At 46.7% G+C, this 15,510-nt stretch overlaps 1 long non-coding RNA gene across 1 annotated transcript in view; it reads right to left on the bottom strand.

Annotated features, from left to right (window-relative positions):
* The window catches only part of LOC116632333, a 61,964-nt gene extending 50,221 nt beyond the window's left edge, over window positions 1-11,743 (bottom strand). Inside the window, exon 1 of the long non-coding RNA XR_004299398.1 lies at window positions 11,279-11,743. This is a non-coding gene — a long non-coding RNA (uncharacterized LOC116632333). The remainder of the gene's footprint in view (window positions 1-11,278) is intronic.
* Between the last annotated feature and the right edge of the window lie 3,767 nt (window positions 11,744-15,510).

The raw sequence follows: 15,510 nt of genomic DNA, 5'->3' as shown, positions 1-15,510 counted from the left end.
ATGAATCATCAACCTGGCTCTGAGTAAAGAGAACTAAGAAGGAGTGATAGCATTAGGCTTGTAATGCACTGCTGGAACGTGAATGAAAAATGTCGTATGAGATCATGCCCATGTGCGTGAACTAAAAAGGCACAATTTTCCCATTTGGCATTTTCTTTTTGGTTGTACGCGTGTCACCTTCTGGGGTGTCTGCCCGGCTGACGATGACTCTTCTTACTGGGGCCTCTATGAGATCTATAGAGCTGAGCCCCTGACAACCATATGTATGGACCATGATTCTGGACCCCATCTCCCACCCCACAGGCATCTCCTTCTTCCCTCCCATATCCCAAGCACCGACAGCAGTGACTAGAACATAGCAAGTGTTCGATAGATATGTGCTGAATGGGTAATCGTGGGAAGCGAGACTAAATGGAAAGGTCCCTCCTGGGCTTGAGGCTGGAACTAGAACATGTGGGCTCTGGAGCTAGAGGCAGCCTCACCCCATCATCGGGGCTGAGGAGCAGGGGAAGGTGGAGACCACGGACAACTGCAGAGAGATCTGGAGAGTGAGAATTTGGGCTGGCTCCCACTGATTCTCTAACTCCTGCTACCAGGCCTTTCTAAGGTCAAGCTGCAAACCACAATCTTTGAATAAATTCCTTTGTCTATGCCTAAACTAGCCCCAGGGTGTGAGCCCAACACAGCCTAGAAAATTTGGAAGCTGACATGGCAAAATCTAGATGCGATTAGCAGAAAAGTAGGTCCCTCACTACCCAGAAGCCCTGGAGCAAAAATGGGTTGTGACATCCGGGAAATGCTGGGTGAGCTAGCCACGACGCACCCTCTTCTCTCCCACCCTCCCGAACTCACAGGTGTGTTCCGATGACGATGTAAGGACGCTGGCTCCATGCAGTGGAGACATGACATGGTGAAACAGTAACACCCCCGTTTCCACAGAGATATTTGGTAATGTTATACAGGAAATCTTCTGAAGCCCATACTGGAGCTCTAAAAGCATGGTCTCAAGTGGAAAATTTTTTTCTCTCGCCACAAAGTAAAGGCAAGTAAACACCATCTCTCATTGCCATGGCTCCATGGAGACACTGAGACAGACCCAGCATGCTTGGCACGGAGAGTTACACAAGAGGCTGGAGCGCCCCACGTACAGACGGGGGTCCTGCTCATCAGTAACCGGTGGCAGGCCACTCTGCCAAGTATTTGGGAAGTAGAGGGAACTTCTTAGGTTCTTTGCAATTAGGAATTAACTTACAGAGGTAGAGCTGATGACGTTCTGGAATTTCAACCCTGAACTTGGAGCATTTACAAGACGCCTTATGATTTTCTGCAGTTAATACGAAATAGGCCATTCAAAGGCAACACACGCTGGTGTGGAGCACAAAGAATTCAGATGACAAAAGAACATTCCGAACGGACTCAGGACCAAGACCTTTCCCTTCACCACAGCAGCTTAGGATTTCGCTGGTACTGATGAGCAGCCGTATTACCTATTAGTGGCTGGTTTTGCTGAGTTAAGCGGCAGGCCCAAACACCCCCTCGGACTCCAGGGCTTAAGGCAGCCTGGGGGGGGGGGGGGATTTCTCACTCCCAGAACCTGCGGCTTCTGTGCAGGTCATGCGTAGCTCCCCTCCCAGTCTTTCTGGCTCAGGTACACACTGGAGGAGCAGTTCCTATGTGGGAGGTGGGAAGACAGAGCGCAGAACGACACCGCGGCTCTTAAAGCTTCTGCTCAGGTCTGTGATTCATCAGTCTTACACAATACACAGTGCTCACCATAGCACATACCCTCCCCAACATCCATCACCCAGCAACCCCATCCCTCACAGACCTGTACCCCTGAAACAAATACATTATACGTTAATCAATCAATCAATCAATCTTCTGCTCACAAGGGCATCACGATTTCTACCCTCTACCTGCACATCACTGGCCGAAACAAGTCCCCGGGGCAAAAAGCTGCCTGCAATGGGGCAGGAAATTCCATCTCCCAGGGACAACCACTAGGGTGGGGCTGAGTCAGGAGGGCAGTGAGTTTGTTGACAGTAAGACAATATAGCACAGCAGGGATGAGGTGTGTTTCCAGAACCACATTCTCTATTAATGGCAGTCTGATCTATGTAATTACGCTTAAGTTAATTGTTAGTAAACAGTTTACAGACTCAATCCATAATGTGGCCTTGGCCATTTCTAATGACTCCTTTTGTGGCTCCCCAAAGGCATGGGTATTGAAGACTCCCTCAGGTATTAATAAAAACCACTGGAAGCACCAGATGAACCCCAGTTGACAACTGCGGGCTGGCACAATTCTGACACTGGGGAAATGACTTCCCTGGGGCCTTTCAGGGGAGTGTTTTTCAAAGTGTGGTTCGTGCTCTTCCTGCAGCAGAAGGACTTGGAACGTAGGCTCAACATACAGACTGGGGGGCTCCAAACTGAAGCCGAGTTTCTCGGGGTGAGGCCCGGAGATCTGCACTTAACCAGCATTCCAGGTGATTCTGACTTGTCAGCGCAGAAAATCTGCCCTCACCTGGGCTCACTCCGGTCAGAGAGCGTTACGCGGGACACCCATGTCATCAGTTGCTGTCCTCGTGGGCAGGGCCATGTGCCAGCTACACTCACGTGCAGGGGGTCCATCCAGGACTTGGAATTTCCTGCCAAGTCCGACAGGAGGAGGTGCTTTTTATGGAATGGCTTTTAATGAGAGCCTCTACCCTTCCTTCATATACATTGCAGTTTATACAGTTCACTATTTTCCTCATAAATCAACATCTGTGAATCATTTTGTCATTTGTCTATTTTTAGAAATGAAATGTGACTATATTAAACAATGTTCTCATAAAAAATCCTCTTATAGTAGTAACAATTGTTTGAAAACGTATATTTTAACTGCTTTTCCTTGACAGTGCACATTTGGAACAAAATCTGTGATGAAAGCTTAACTGTTAAGTTTCCAAACCTGATTTTTTTGTGAGGTTTGTACGTTGTTAAGTATTTCGGTTATTGATCCCTAAAATGAAAAATAAAATTTTAAAGTTTATATTCTGGCTCTGCCTATGATTTTCCAGGGCTTTTTAAAAGAGAAAGACAGCAGTGTTCCATGTGGGATGATTTTGTTTTAGAGTTCTGTTGCAGTGACCTCTGTCCCTGCCTGGGCCATTAAATTCAATACACCTTCCAACTAAAAGTTTCCTCGCCTCATTGTGCCTTCCCCAGGCCTGGTTGAGCACTCTCGTGACATAAGCCGCCCAAAAGCCACCAGCTCATTTTAGGACAGTTCGGCTAGCAAGGAGTTTTGCGAGGCTTGTCTGCTTCCCTGTGGACTCTGAGGTCATGGCTGTGCTCTGGAAAAGGGGACAGTTCGGCACAGATCCCGTCCAGGTCTATTCGGCTGTCCAACCCCCACCTCATACATGAATTACTTCCCAGACTGGGTTGAGCAAGAGAGTTCATGACATTAAGATCTCAAAAGTTATTTTCACGTTATAGCTGCGTTGAAATCCTGCCCCACTGCAGGCAGCTTTTTGCCCCGGGACTTGTTTCAGCCAGTGACGTGTGGGTAGAAGCCGTGTTGACTGTCAAAGTGAGGAGGAGACAATTTACTACAAAATTCAGAAGAGAGGAAAGAAGGGAAAGAGAGAGAGAAAAAAAAAAAGAAGGAAGGGAAGGAAATTTTTTTTTTACTAATTAAACTTGACTGAATAAACACAATACCGAACAAATGCACTCAAACACTTTCTAAAATATCAATTTTAAAGGCCTTTCTTTTCAGGCTAATGACAACACTATCCAGGTAGCCATGATGAGCAGCCGTATTACCTATTAGTGGCTGATTTTAGCACAATTGGCTGATTTTATACAGCACTTACGTCTTTTAGTTCACGAGGATATTATTAAATAATAGAGGATATCTAATACAACTATTTCTAAAGAACTAGGAAATAAATTCCTAAGAAAGGAAGACTTTACAGAGCCCATATTTTATACCGCATCCCGTTAAGGGCAGGGGAAGGGAGGGGAGGAGGGAGGTGGGCGGCTTGGTCCACGTTGCCTCCGCGGTGTTTCTGCTGTGCTTGCCTGGCCTCCTGGCACCTCTCGACTGAGCCCAGACATTCACATTTCTGTGTCTCTCCAATGATGGGCTCTCTTTCCTGCAGCTCCTAAACTCTGCAAGTTGAGCACAGCCAGATACATGTCACAAGATGAGAAGCGTCATGCCCAAGAAACTTCTGGATCTCTAGGAGGTTGGCACCAAAAAGGACAGAGGACAGCATGAAGTCTAAACTCAACCATCATTGTCATGAAATTGTCGTGAGGCTCACTCACCAGAAAGGACGTGCTCCCCTTTATATGGACCGAAGAATGACAACTCACTAACACGGCATCACAACAAACCATGCGAGCACCTGCCAACTGTTTTATAGTCAGCTAATGTAGACTTAGTTTGGTTTCTTGAAATTAGAATGTTTCAATATAGCCTTATAAAAATACTCCACTCTGGTTCCTGGGCAGAGTATCAGTTCAGAAAAGTTGCAAGGTTTGAGCTGCAAGTGTCTCTTGCATTCCTGGTTTTGTCTGTAATTTCTGAAGACTAGTAAGTAGACATGGCACTTTACAAATACACAAAGACAAGGGCCTGGCCTTCGGTCAGAAAAACACAACCCAAATGAAAATAATCCAAGCAGAAGCAGTAACAGACAGTTACTGTTTGGGGGGAGGGCATTGGCTTTGGAAAGCTAAGTTGAAAGTATTTCTGTTTTTGTTTTTGTTTAGAAATGGGAGTGATTGGAAGGGAAAGGGGGCGGTCCCGCGCTGAGGTTTGCTCTGTGTTTAATCTACACGGGCTCGTGGTCTCGGGAGGTCACTCGATTCAAAAGCAAAGTTGTTCAAACTGACCCCCCCGCTAGAGAGACTGCTTTCTATGGCAGACAACTTCTTTTTTTTCCAATGGCTTTGTGGCTGACCTCAGCTCCCCAGACAAGTGTAGGCTTAAATAAGATAATTGCTTTCCAAGGCATTATGCCTCTCCTGTAGAAAGTCTTCTTGGACATAGAGCACACCTCTACTGGGAGGAGACCACACCTGAAGTCATGGCCCTAACTGGTTGTTCTATTTGTCTTCATCAGAAAACTCTGCTGGCTGGATCAAACAAAGGCAGGCATATTTAACTTCCTAGAAACAAGCCAGTTAGCCCGCACTGTGGCAGAGTCACTTAATCCAAGACACATTTTTATGCAAACCTCAAGTTATAACCCACATATGGTGGCAGATCATTATCCTAAGACTCTAAATTGAACCAGTTATATAGTTGGAGGGGGATCTATCAGAATCTGGAAAACTTCTCTTTTTACTGGTCTATTTTAACAAGTGTAGGGAGGAAATAAAACTCAAAAAGCATAAACTGTTTTACATTTTGAATTGAACTTTGATAAAAATGGAAATACTCCAAAATAAAGAAAAACTGGCAAAGGGGGAGGGAAAGAGGCAGACAGAAAAAAAGGAGAAAATGTGGAAATGAAGAGGTTCTGTTACTGCTTTTACATTTCCTGATTTAGTTAAGTGAAAGGCAGGATACACAATTATACAGAGATATAATCCCTAATGAAAGAGAGAGGGTGCCAGAGGGAGACAGAGAGACACAGACAGACAGACAGATGTAAAAGACTAAAATGAAAGGGATCAAAATAGACTCCCATGACGAGCCCTGGGACCCGGAATCATAGATAACTTTCATTTTGTCTTTGGGGTTTTTTGTGTTTTCCAAGCTCTCTACAATGAGCATGTTTTTCTTTAACATAAAAAAAAAACAAACACAACTTTTAAAAACTGGTTTCTGATTCAAAAGGCAAAGATCTTTAACTCCACATCTGAGCACATAAGCTGATAGACTTCAGGGTTGTTAAAAGTGGAGTTTCGATGTGCGCTAGTGCACCCCCGGGGCCCAAAGGAACAGGGGGCACCCCCCATCCCCCGTTTTGTATACAGCTCACAGATAGGTATAAAGACTCCTCGGGCCTAACACACTTGAATAGTTCCAATGCCCCAGGCTGCAGGAACAGACAACAAAATAAAGGGCTCTTTTGTGCTGACCTATTGCAAATTACTACCATGGTCATCTCTGGGCACCGTCTGCAAGGTCAATTCTAACTGTCCCTGGCGCGTTGCTTTATACCTTATGTGCGCTGCCTGATGGGAGCCTAACGCTGTGGAAGCTGATGCACAGTGTGGAAGCCAAGCCCGCCGTGCTTGCCAGCTTTCATTGGATTGGTTGTTTCTGGAGCCATGATCTCTAGACTCTGGGTCATTCCGGTGCCTGGAAGAGGTCTAGCTGGGAGAGCATGTAGAAACTTGCTCCGGGCATCTTGTTCCGTCCAATCCGGAAGCTGGCTGCACAGAGTCTCCCACAGACTCTTCTGTTTCCTTGGCATTTGTCCTTCGGATTGCTTTGTAGATAGAGGGTAGCCCTGGAGGCAGACTCCAGGTAGTTATCCGGGCCCGCTGCCTAAAACTATTCCCTCCATTTGTTCCTCTACTTGAAACCCCTTGAATACGAGGTTTATTTAGGTGAACAAGATCCTTTCCATGGAAATGCAAATGCCTCAAATAGGGTTATGAGCTGTCTGTCGATCTGAGTTGAGCATAAATTTGTTCAATCTGATTGCTTCCCTTCTGACACCTCGTAAGCTAGATTGCGAAGTGGAAATGCTGATGATCTGTAAAGGGAGCTAAGTGGCAGGTAGGGATGGAAGGGCGCACCTTGAAGATAAAGACACCAGGTGGGCACTCTGACCCTGGGAGGCTAAGGAAAGAGACACGCAAAGGGATGTGAGGAGCAGCTCTCCCCTCTCCTCAAACCTCAAAACCAGCCTCCTCCCTCCACTTTGCTTTCCTTCACCGGTTCCATACCTCCTCCCGCATTGCCCTCCCCCCCCCCCCCCCCCCGTGCCCCCTGAACTACCCACATCTTCCACCATCCTTCCATCTGGAGCTAAGTCCTCTGCCTACTGGATCTCACCTCCACTGCCTTCCCAAAGACCTCACTCTAGCTCCTTCCCGCTGTCTACAGCATCTTCCACCTCTTTCTTCACTGGCTCCTTTAATCTGTTTCGCCATCTAAACAAACAAACAAAAAATACTCTTCTTAAACCCACCTCCCACTCCAGCTTTGCCCTCTCTCTCTCAGACTTCTCAGAAGAGTTGCTTGCACTTCTTGCTTCCATGCCCTTACCTTCTACTCTCTCCTCTCGCCTTCACTGCTCTTCTGCTCACCTCCCCACGATGAAACTGCTCTTACCCAAATCACTAGTGACATCGTGATGAAATGCAATGGAAACTTTGGTTCTTGGCTTATATGACCTTTCTAAAGCCCTTGACCCTGGTGACCTCTTTCCACTTTCTTGGCTCTTTTTCTTGGCTTCTTTGGTCCTATTCTCCCTGGGTAACTGGCTTCCTTCTCAGTATCCACATGCAGATGACTCCCATGTCTGTACTCTCAGCCCAGGCTGCCCTCCTGAACTGCATGTTCCTACCCAACTGTTTACAGGACAACCTATATCTCACAGACTTGTCAGTCAACATTTCCAAAATGGAACCCAGTACCTTCTCCTCCTACCCCCACCAGCCTGATGTCTCATGTCCTGGAGACTCTGTCCACACAGGTTTCTCTGGCTGGAGAGCGCTCCTTTCCCCTGTGACCCTCTGAGTCCTTCACATAGCTAACCATTATTCATCTTCAGGTCTCATGTTCGATGTCCCTTCTTCTGGGAAGCCTACCTTCATACCTCAAGGCTGAGTCAGGTGCTTCTATGATTTCAGAAGCTTCCACTTGTAATGCTTTATTAAATCATCTATCCTGCCCATGAAAGTATTTGCTCCCAAGGACAGGGATCTTCAGTCTTGTTCATTACATCCCTTTGCTCAGCATAACGTGTGGCACACAGGATACTCAATAAAAATGCATTTATTTGAAGAAATAAAACATCCCATTTCTAGCACTCAGGCATCCAGCAGAGGTGGAAGTGTCACTTTTCTCTGCTAGTCTCCTGTTCCCATAGTCCCTGTTCATAAGATCAGGCTCCATAACCCAAGTGAGCATCCTTTGGCCCACTCTTCAGCTTCATCACAGGTTGTCTAGCCTTATGTGTGCCCATCCCAGCACTTTTTCCACTATGTACAACAATTTTTTTTCTATGAGAAAATGTATTCTTAGTTCCTAACACTGACTTTACCTGAGTTTTGTACTATTTTCTTAAAACTGAGTACTATCTCTACCATATGTAAATATGGATCACTCAGTGCAAATATGTTCTATGTTGGTTCTTCCAAGTAAAATAAATAACCTTGCCACAGGATAATTCTTATAAGCAATTTGGTTTATGTCTTAGTCTTTGTTTTCCTTTTTGGAGTCCAACTTTGCTAAAGAAAAAAATATTCAATTCCAATAGGGTCATTTCAAAAATGCATTTTTAAAGTTCCAAATGCTCAATAGTTTTTCCTTTTGCTTTGGCTGGTTATGAAGATTTTATAGGTCCAAATACATAGACTTTGGTGCTTTAATTAATGCTTATGGCTACATTATGAGAGAAAGAAAATACTTTAATAAGTTTATACAAATGAGTCATATGATTTCCCCAACTGTAGCCGCAACACACAGCACCCTTTACTGTAGGACATCTGTTTGTCTCTTTCAAAAAGTTGAGTATGGGGGTGCCTGGGTGGCTCAGTCGTTAAACGTCTGCCTTCGGCTCAGGTCATGATCCCAGGGTCCTGGGATCGAGCCCCACATCGGGCTCCCTGCTCAGTGGGGAGTCTGCTTCTCCCTCTCCCACTCCCCCTGCTAGTGTTCCCTCTCTCGCTGTGTCTCTCTCTGTCAAATGAATAAATAAAATCTTTAAAAAAAAAAAAAGTTGAGTATGGGACTTTAGCAGCAAATTTGAAAATGACAGAGCTACACTCACCACCATGTTGGCAAAAGATCTGTCCTGAGCCTTTTCCTCCTCGGTTGCTATATCAAAGGATAGTAGCTGCTTATGAGATCCCGTTAAGCCCATAGCATACCTTTTTAAACCAATGATGGGGGCATGGGGACATCATGGCAAAACTCTTTGTCCAGGGGCACCTGGTTGGCTCCGTCATTAAGTGTCTGCCTTCGGCTCAGGTCATGATCCCAGGGTCCTGGGATCGAGCCCCGCATCGGGCTCCCTGCTCCGCGGGAAGCCTGCTTCTCCCTCTCCCACTCCCCCTGCTTGTGTTCCCTCTCTCGCTGTCTCTCTCTGTCAAATAAATAAAATCTTAAAACAAAACAAAACAAAACTCTTTGGCCAAAGAAAGGTATTCACTGTGGGAATAATAAGGGAAATGTAAAGAAAATGGAGGGAGCCAGTGGTCTGTGAATAGACAAATTCTGGCTCTCTTTGCAACCAATGGGTAAGATTTGCCCTTGGTGTCACATGAATGCTCCTCCTCTCAACAGAATTTCCAAGAAAGTGCTTTATCACGCTGCTCAGATAACCATGGCCTGTAGGCCCCAACTCTGAGAATGCTTTATGAGCACTTTTGCTTTCTCTCTCACTTTTTATGCTCATTTTGCAAGAGCTTGCTCTTGACCTGACCTTGCTTTTCATCTTCATTTTGTCCTCTGGAGTACACAACTATATGGAATATAGGTCAAAGGTCAGGACCTGCCTTATTTCTCTCCTCCATCCTCTATGGATCCCAGTTGAAGATTTCTCTTTAAGCCTCCAGCTGATCATGATGATGAAAGAAGTTTTCCCTTTCCCTTTATTCAATTGAGGAGTTTCTTTTTTGTCTTCTGTGGCCCCCTGAACGATGCTGAGGAGGTAGTGAGTGTCTCACCAATATTTAAACCAGTGCTACTTGGTGTTGATCGGGGATCAGCAGCATTAGTCTTACTTGAGAGCTTGTGAGAAATGAAAATTCTCAGGCCTCTTGCTAAACCTACTAAATCAGAATCTCTGAGTGAGGGAGGAGGCAGAAATCTGGAAGTTGACAAGTTCCTTCAGGTGATTCCTATACAGTATGAAAACCACTGTCTCAACTGCCACCTCTATGAATGAAGGGGCAGTGATGGGGGATTATTTGTGCTCTCTGCAGTTCCCGGGGCAGGGGAATCAAATACTCTGGTAGCAGGCAACTGGGTTTTCCTGGCCAAACACACAGCAAGTCTGCCTAAAGCCCTACACAGACAATTTTCCAAAATCAGCAGCAAGGATTAAGGACCAAGCTTTGCCCACTGGGAGGTTTCTCTTGAGAGTCCCAAAGTTTCTGTTCTTTTCCCCCCACTGCACCCCCATACCCCAGAACCACTTTTCAGCAACCAGTCTGATGTGCTCACTGCCTGTCTAGGCCACGGTCTCGTCTTTGCCCGTGCCCATTTGTGGGCTCCTGAGTCTCCAGCAATCTAGAACTGACCCACATCCCCTTCCAAGGTTTCGCTCTGCCAGGGAGCAAATAGTTGAGGAGCCCTTGATATGTGCAAGGTTTCATTAACCAGCAGCCCCCCAGCCTCTCCCGCCCACTGCTGCCCAAGCCCTGCAGGATCCTATCTTGGTGAGTGCCTGACCCCCAGCTGGGTGCTCAGCCACCAAAACTCGGAAAGCAATAGGCCCCTTCTGCTATCTCCGCTCTAATGGCTTTCAAACTGTATAGTAAAATAACCGTATTAGAGCACCTACACAGAAAATAAGAGCAGTATTTTATTCATATGAATGCATTCTGAAGTTAAAAAGAAGTTGAAGTACAGGTTATCCAATGAGTATAATAAGGCTCTTTGACCCCTCAGAATGAAGTTCGGTGGACAGCAGCAGCCAAGAGCGCCTCTGCATCTGGTCAATGCCTGGCCTAGGAGGCTGCACAGTACTGAGGGGAAAATCTTCATTCGGGTAAGTGGTCACACGTGCTAACAGTTGGGTTTTGGATTGTTTGTTTGTTTGTTTTAAAGATACCTTGCCTTGCAACCGCGGGGTACTCTTCCATTACACAGATGGCAAGACAGCTTTATTCCAAGGTTTACCCACAAAGAGGTGTTTGTATGGCATTATAACGAACACACTGGCAGTCTTCAGTGGGTTAAAATTTGGCCCATTTCACATTTGATTGTGTCTCTTTTTTATATATATAATTGGTAAAAAAAAAAAAAACAAAAAAACCACTTTAATGCAATTTAAATCAAATGTCTGGAAACTCTGAAAACCTCTGCAGCCCTCAGGGCCCTACAAGACAAATCACTTCCCAGATGAGAGACCAAGATGAAGTGACTTACTCAGGGCCGATGGCTTCCTGTGTCAGAGCGGCTGCATCTCATCTCATCGCCTGACTCCTGGTTTTTCTGCCCTGTCTCCCATGGACATCCGAGACCCCACGTAGATTCCCCGTGCCTTGTGCCCCGGGCCGAATCTTCCAGAGCGGGAGCTCTGTTGATCCTGCTTAAATGAATTAGGGAATGGAATTTCCCCAGAGCCATCTCTCCTCTCCAGCTGGAGGGTGCCAGGCAGGGGCAGGGAGGGCTGCACGGGAATGAAGAGCCCGCTGAGCGACTCTGCCTCTCGCTGGTGTCCGACCAGCAGCTGGCACACACGGTCCTCTTCAAAGAAGCCGGTTCTGCTCTCGGCAGCCCGGGTCTGGCGCGCTCACGGAGCCCCGCTCGGCTGCTCTTGCATGGGGCCCAGCCCCAGATAGCACTTGCTCAGTGCGCTGAACGGCATCGGGCCGGCGCTCGGGTCAGCCAACAGAGGTATCACTCCCGCCACGTGGGGGGCGGGGAGACGGGGCAGGAACATGGCGGCGGGGCGGGGGGCTGGCGGAAGAGCAGAGCCATCCTGGCATCTACACACCGCCTCACAGACCCCTTCTCTTAGCAGCTCGCTGGTTTGAGAACAGCCACCCCGGGGGAGAAAGCCCGAACTGGGTGAGGGCAGGGGCTTCTCGGAGACAACGGATCTGCTCTCGCAGGGAAGGAAGGGCGGAAAACCTTTTCTCTGCTTCAGCAGTTCGGCTTCTCTTTTTACCTCAGACAACTGGCAGCCGCCCTTCTGCAGAACGTGCTGCAGCCTGTGATGGGGTATCTCCCTCCGCCGGGAGCTGAAACTCTGCCCACCTCCACATAGCTTTGGAGACTAAACAGGTTTCGGGCATGTCAGTCATCAGGGGAGAAAAATTCAGCCATGCAGGCCCCAGACAGCTCACCCAATGAAGCCCCTCGGGTCTCCTAGCAACTGGCTGTGCTTAGATTTTTCCACCTACTTTTTGCAAGGTGGAATTTAATTTTAAAAAATATGAGGGCCCTGTCAGGAAAACCAAAAGGGCTGGAACACATCGGTTTAGGGGACATGGATCCCTCTAACTGCCCCCCGCTTTATGAGGGAATACTAGCCCGGGGCTGAGGGTGATTTATTCTTTACTTCCCGTTAGAATTAGAATCAAATGGATTGCTTTAATATTTTTGTCTCTCACAAAGAAAAGTAATAAATCTAAGAAGGCTGCATGCTGTTATGTTCAAGCCTAACCTCTCTCACATAATCACCCCACAGAAGATATTGCTGGTTGCTTCCCCAGTATCCGTTCTGTCTTTCCTTGCCAGAAGAAATGGCTGGCAATGTGCTGGGGTGAAAATACTCATCTTCCCAGCCTCCTCTACACACTTGAGCAGCCATGGGACCCAGTTTTAGCTAATGACCTGTAAGCAAAGTCGACAGGATGGGGCTTCTGATTATCACAGACAGACTCAGATAATATGGGAAATTTACATGTCTTTTTCTCTGTCTTCTTCTTGGTCAGAATGATGGCTGGAGGCCAAGCAGCCACCTTGCAACCATGAGGATGAAGTCCTCACGAAGAATGGTGGATAAGCAGCCAAAGGTCTGTGGGTCCCTGATATCTACCTTGGACATTTGTAACAGCTCTTGACTGCTTGCCTCAAAACTTATTCTCAAGGAAGCAAAATAAAATCCATTTGGTTAAGACTTTGTATTTTGGGGGCGCCTGGGTGGCTCAGTCGTTAAGCGTCTGCCTTCGGCTCAGGTCATGATCCCAGGGTCCTGGGATCGAGCCCCACATCAGGCTCCCTGCTCAGCAGGAAGCCTGCTTCTCCCTCTCCCACTCCCCCTGCTTGTGTTCCCTCTCTTGCTGTGTCTCTCTGTCAAATAAATAAATAAAATCTTTAAAAAAAAAAAAAAAGACTTTGTATTTTGATTTCCCTTAAATGCGGCAAACGAATACTCTTTCAAAGCACAAACTTCACACCATCACAAGGAATGTTCTTGTCCAGCTGGTAGAACAAGAATCTCTTTCCTCATTTCATAACATGAGAGAATTGAGGCAGTGGGAAAGTATCAAGTGAGTAACTTCCCTTTTGCTGAATCAGATTCTACCTCTCAGCCCTTGACTTCTGAAACCCCTAAGCAGCATTTGGGCCCCTGGCTACTTCCTCTTCCTTGAAATTTTCTCCTTCTTTACTTCTGTGATATATTTCTCCATGCTTTTTTCTCCTTTTGTTGGCCCACTCTCCAGTGCCTCGTGGGTCTACTTCTTCTGCCTGCCCCTTAAATGCACATGTCTCCCAGAGTTTCCCTTCTCTTAGCATCTCATATTCAACTTGGGTAGTAGTCTGACGCCTACCCATGTCATCCACCATCACTACCTAGTACTGAAAACTAAAAAAACTACTGACATTGGAAAAGGATGTCTACCATGTACTGCTAAGAGAAAAAGAGCAACTCACAGGATAAGATGTGCTGTTTGATTCCATCCTTGTAAAATGGGAGGAAGAAAACTATATATGCATAGAAAAAAACTAGCTGAAAGGCTATATAAGCAAGATGTTAACAGGGCATGGGTGGTGCAGGTAAGGGTTTAATTCAAATTATTTAATTAAGTGGGAGAGGAGCACCACTCCACACGTGGGGTTGTGCCAGCCATTTCTTCTGGCAAGGAAAGAGAGAACGGATACTGGGGAAGCAACCAGCAATATCTTCTGTGGGGTGATTATGTGAGAAAGGTTAGGCTTGAACATAACAGCATGCAGCCTTCTTAGATTATTTAAATTATTTAATTAAGTCCTTAATTCAAATGTGAAATTAGCCCTTTAATCCCTAAGTGTTGAATCAATGGACTTCCAGTCATTTCCAAATTATTTCCCCATTTTTACTCTACAAGAACTTTACTGTGCTTTAGGCAGTCATTCATTTATTTGTTCGGTGAGTTTTTATTATGTGACTGCTCTGGGCCAGGTCTGTGAGAAGCACTGTGAAAATAAACCCCAAGTCCAAGGAGCTCTCCTTTGAAACAAAGTGGGTATATACGATTTCATGTTTCAGCTGGTAGAGGAAGGGCATCATCTCACACTCCCACTGAAGGGACGTGTCCGGGGAGAACCCAGTATGTGTTAGGCAGCAGCTCCCCCTGGCATCCTTCCTCACTGAGCACGAGCCATGACACCCAGGCCCAGGCTGATTGCTCCTCACAGCCCCTAGAGACTTCCCTGGACTGGGGCCTCTGTCCCCAGGATCCGCTGAAGCTGTCTTCTCTGGACAATCTATGCGAGGACACACCCAGAATGGTTTCCAGCTTCTCTGATTAACTCTAAGCACTCCAAAGTCAAAAGTTTAGAAAACAAAACAAACACACAAACAAAAACCCTCAACATACAAATGTAAGGCATTTGTCATATAACCCTGCTCCTTTCAGAACCCTGACCTCTCATCATTGTTCTTTCCCCCTTGTGAAGTCCCAGTTCTGCGCTTGCAAAAATACTCAGGGGATTTAGGAGAAGAACTCTTGCCTGCGCACAGAAGTGGATGTGATGGTGTACATCTCCAAATCCTTTCTGCTTACAAATCTACGAACCCACAGGCAGCTGGCCTTTGCTTTCCAGCTCCCCTCGTGGGACAGTCAAAGTAGCTGCCTTCCCCCTGTTTATGACCAGTCCTTGTGCTTGTCCTTGATTTTAGCTTCCTGCCACTTCACAAATCTTTCTCCATTGGTCATCCTCTTTCCTGTATCTTCGAGCTCTCTTTTTCATCACTAGCTCTTTCTCATCAGCATTGAAACACACGGAACGTCTCTTCCAATTGCAGAAACATATGGAATGGATTGATTGGGTTATAAATTTTGGATGAGGACGGAACTCTGCGCCGTTCGTGTCGCATCTTGTGCTTCTGAAAAAGTGCTGGGTCTTCTGGGGGTTGTAGGAGCATTAGGGGATCATTTTTGTACCGAACATTCTGCAACATTTTTTCAGGGCTGGGGTCTCTTTTCAGTTACTGGCACCGGATGGCCCCCTTGGGGGATAAGCACTTTGGCTGCTCTGGAAAGCCTCCGATTCCGCACGTGTGGAGTGGAGCTCCTCTCCCACTACGAGCAGGGCCTGGACGGGCAGAATGAGTGGTGGGAAGAGCTGCTGACAGGCTGGGTACAGAACACCATTTACTGCACCCCGCCATTTCCTTGACCAGGAATCTTCAAGTTGTGTTGGCTCCCTACACCACCAGTCCTTCG

This window comes from Phoca vitulina, unplaced genomic scaffold, assembly GCF_004348235.1.
Source record: "Phoca vitulina isolate PV1807 unplaced genomic scaffold, GSC_HSeal_1.0 scaffold6, whole genome shotgun sequence".
NCBI classification, from domain to species: domain Eukaryota; kingdom Metazoa; phylum Chordata; class Mammalia; order Carnivora; family Phocidae; genus Phoca; species Phoca vitulina.
The sequence above is the reverse complement of the archived record's forward strand: the minus strand, read 5'-3'. Positions and strand labels throughout refer to the sequence as shown.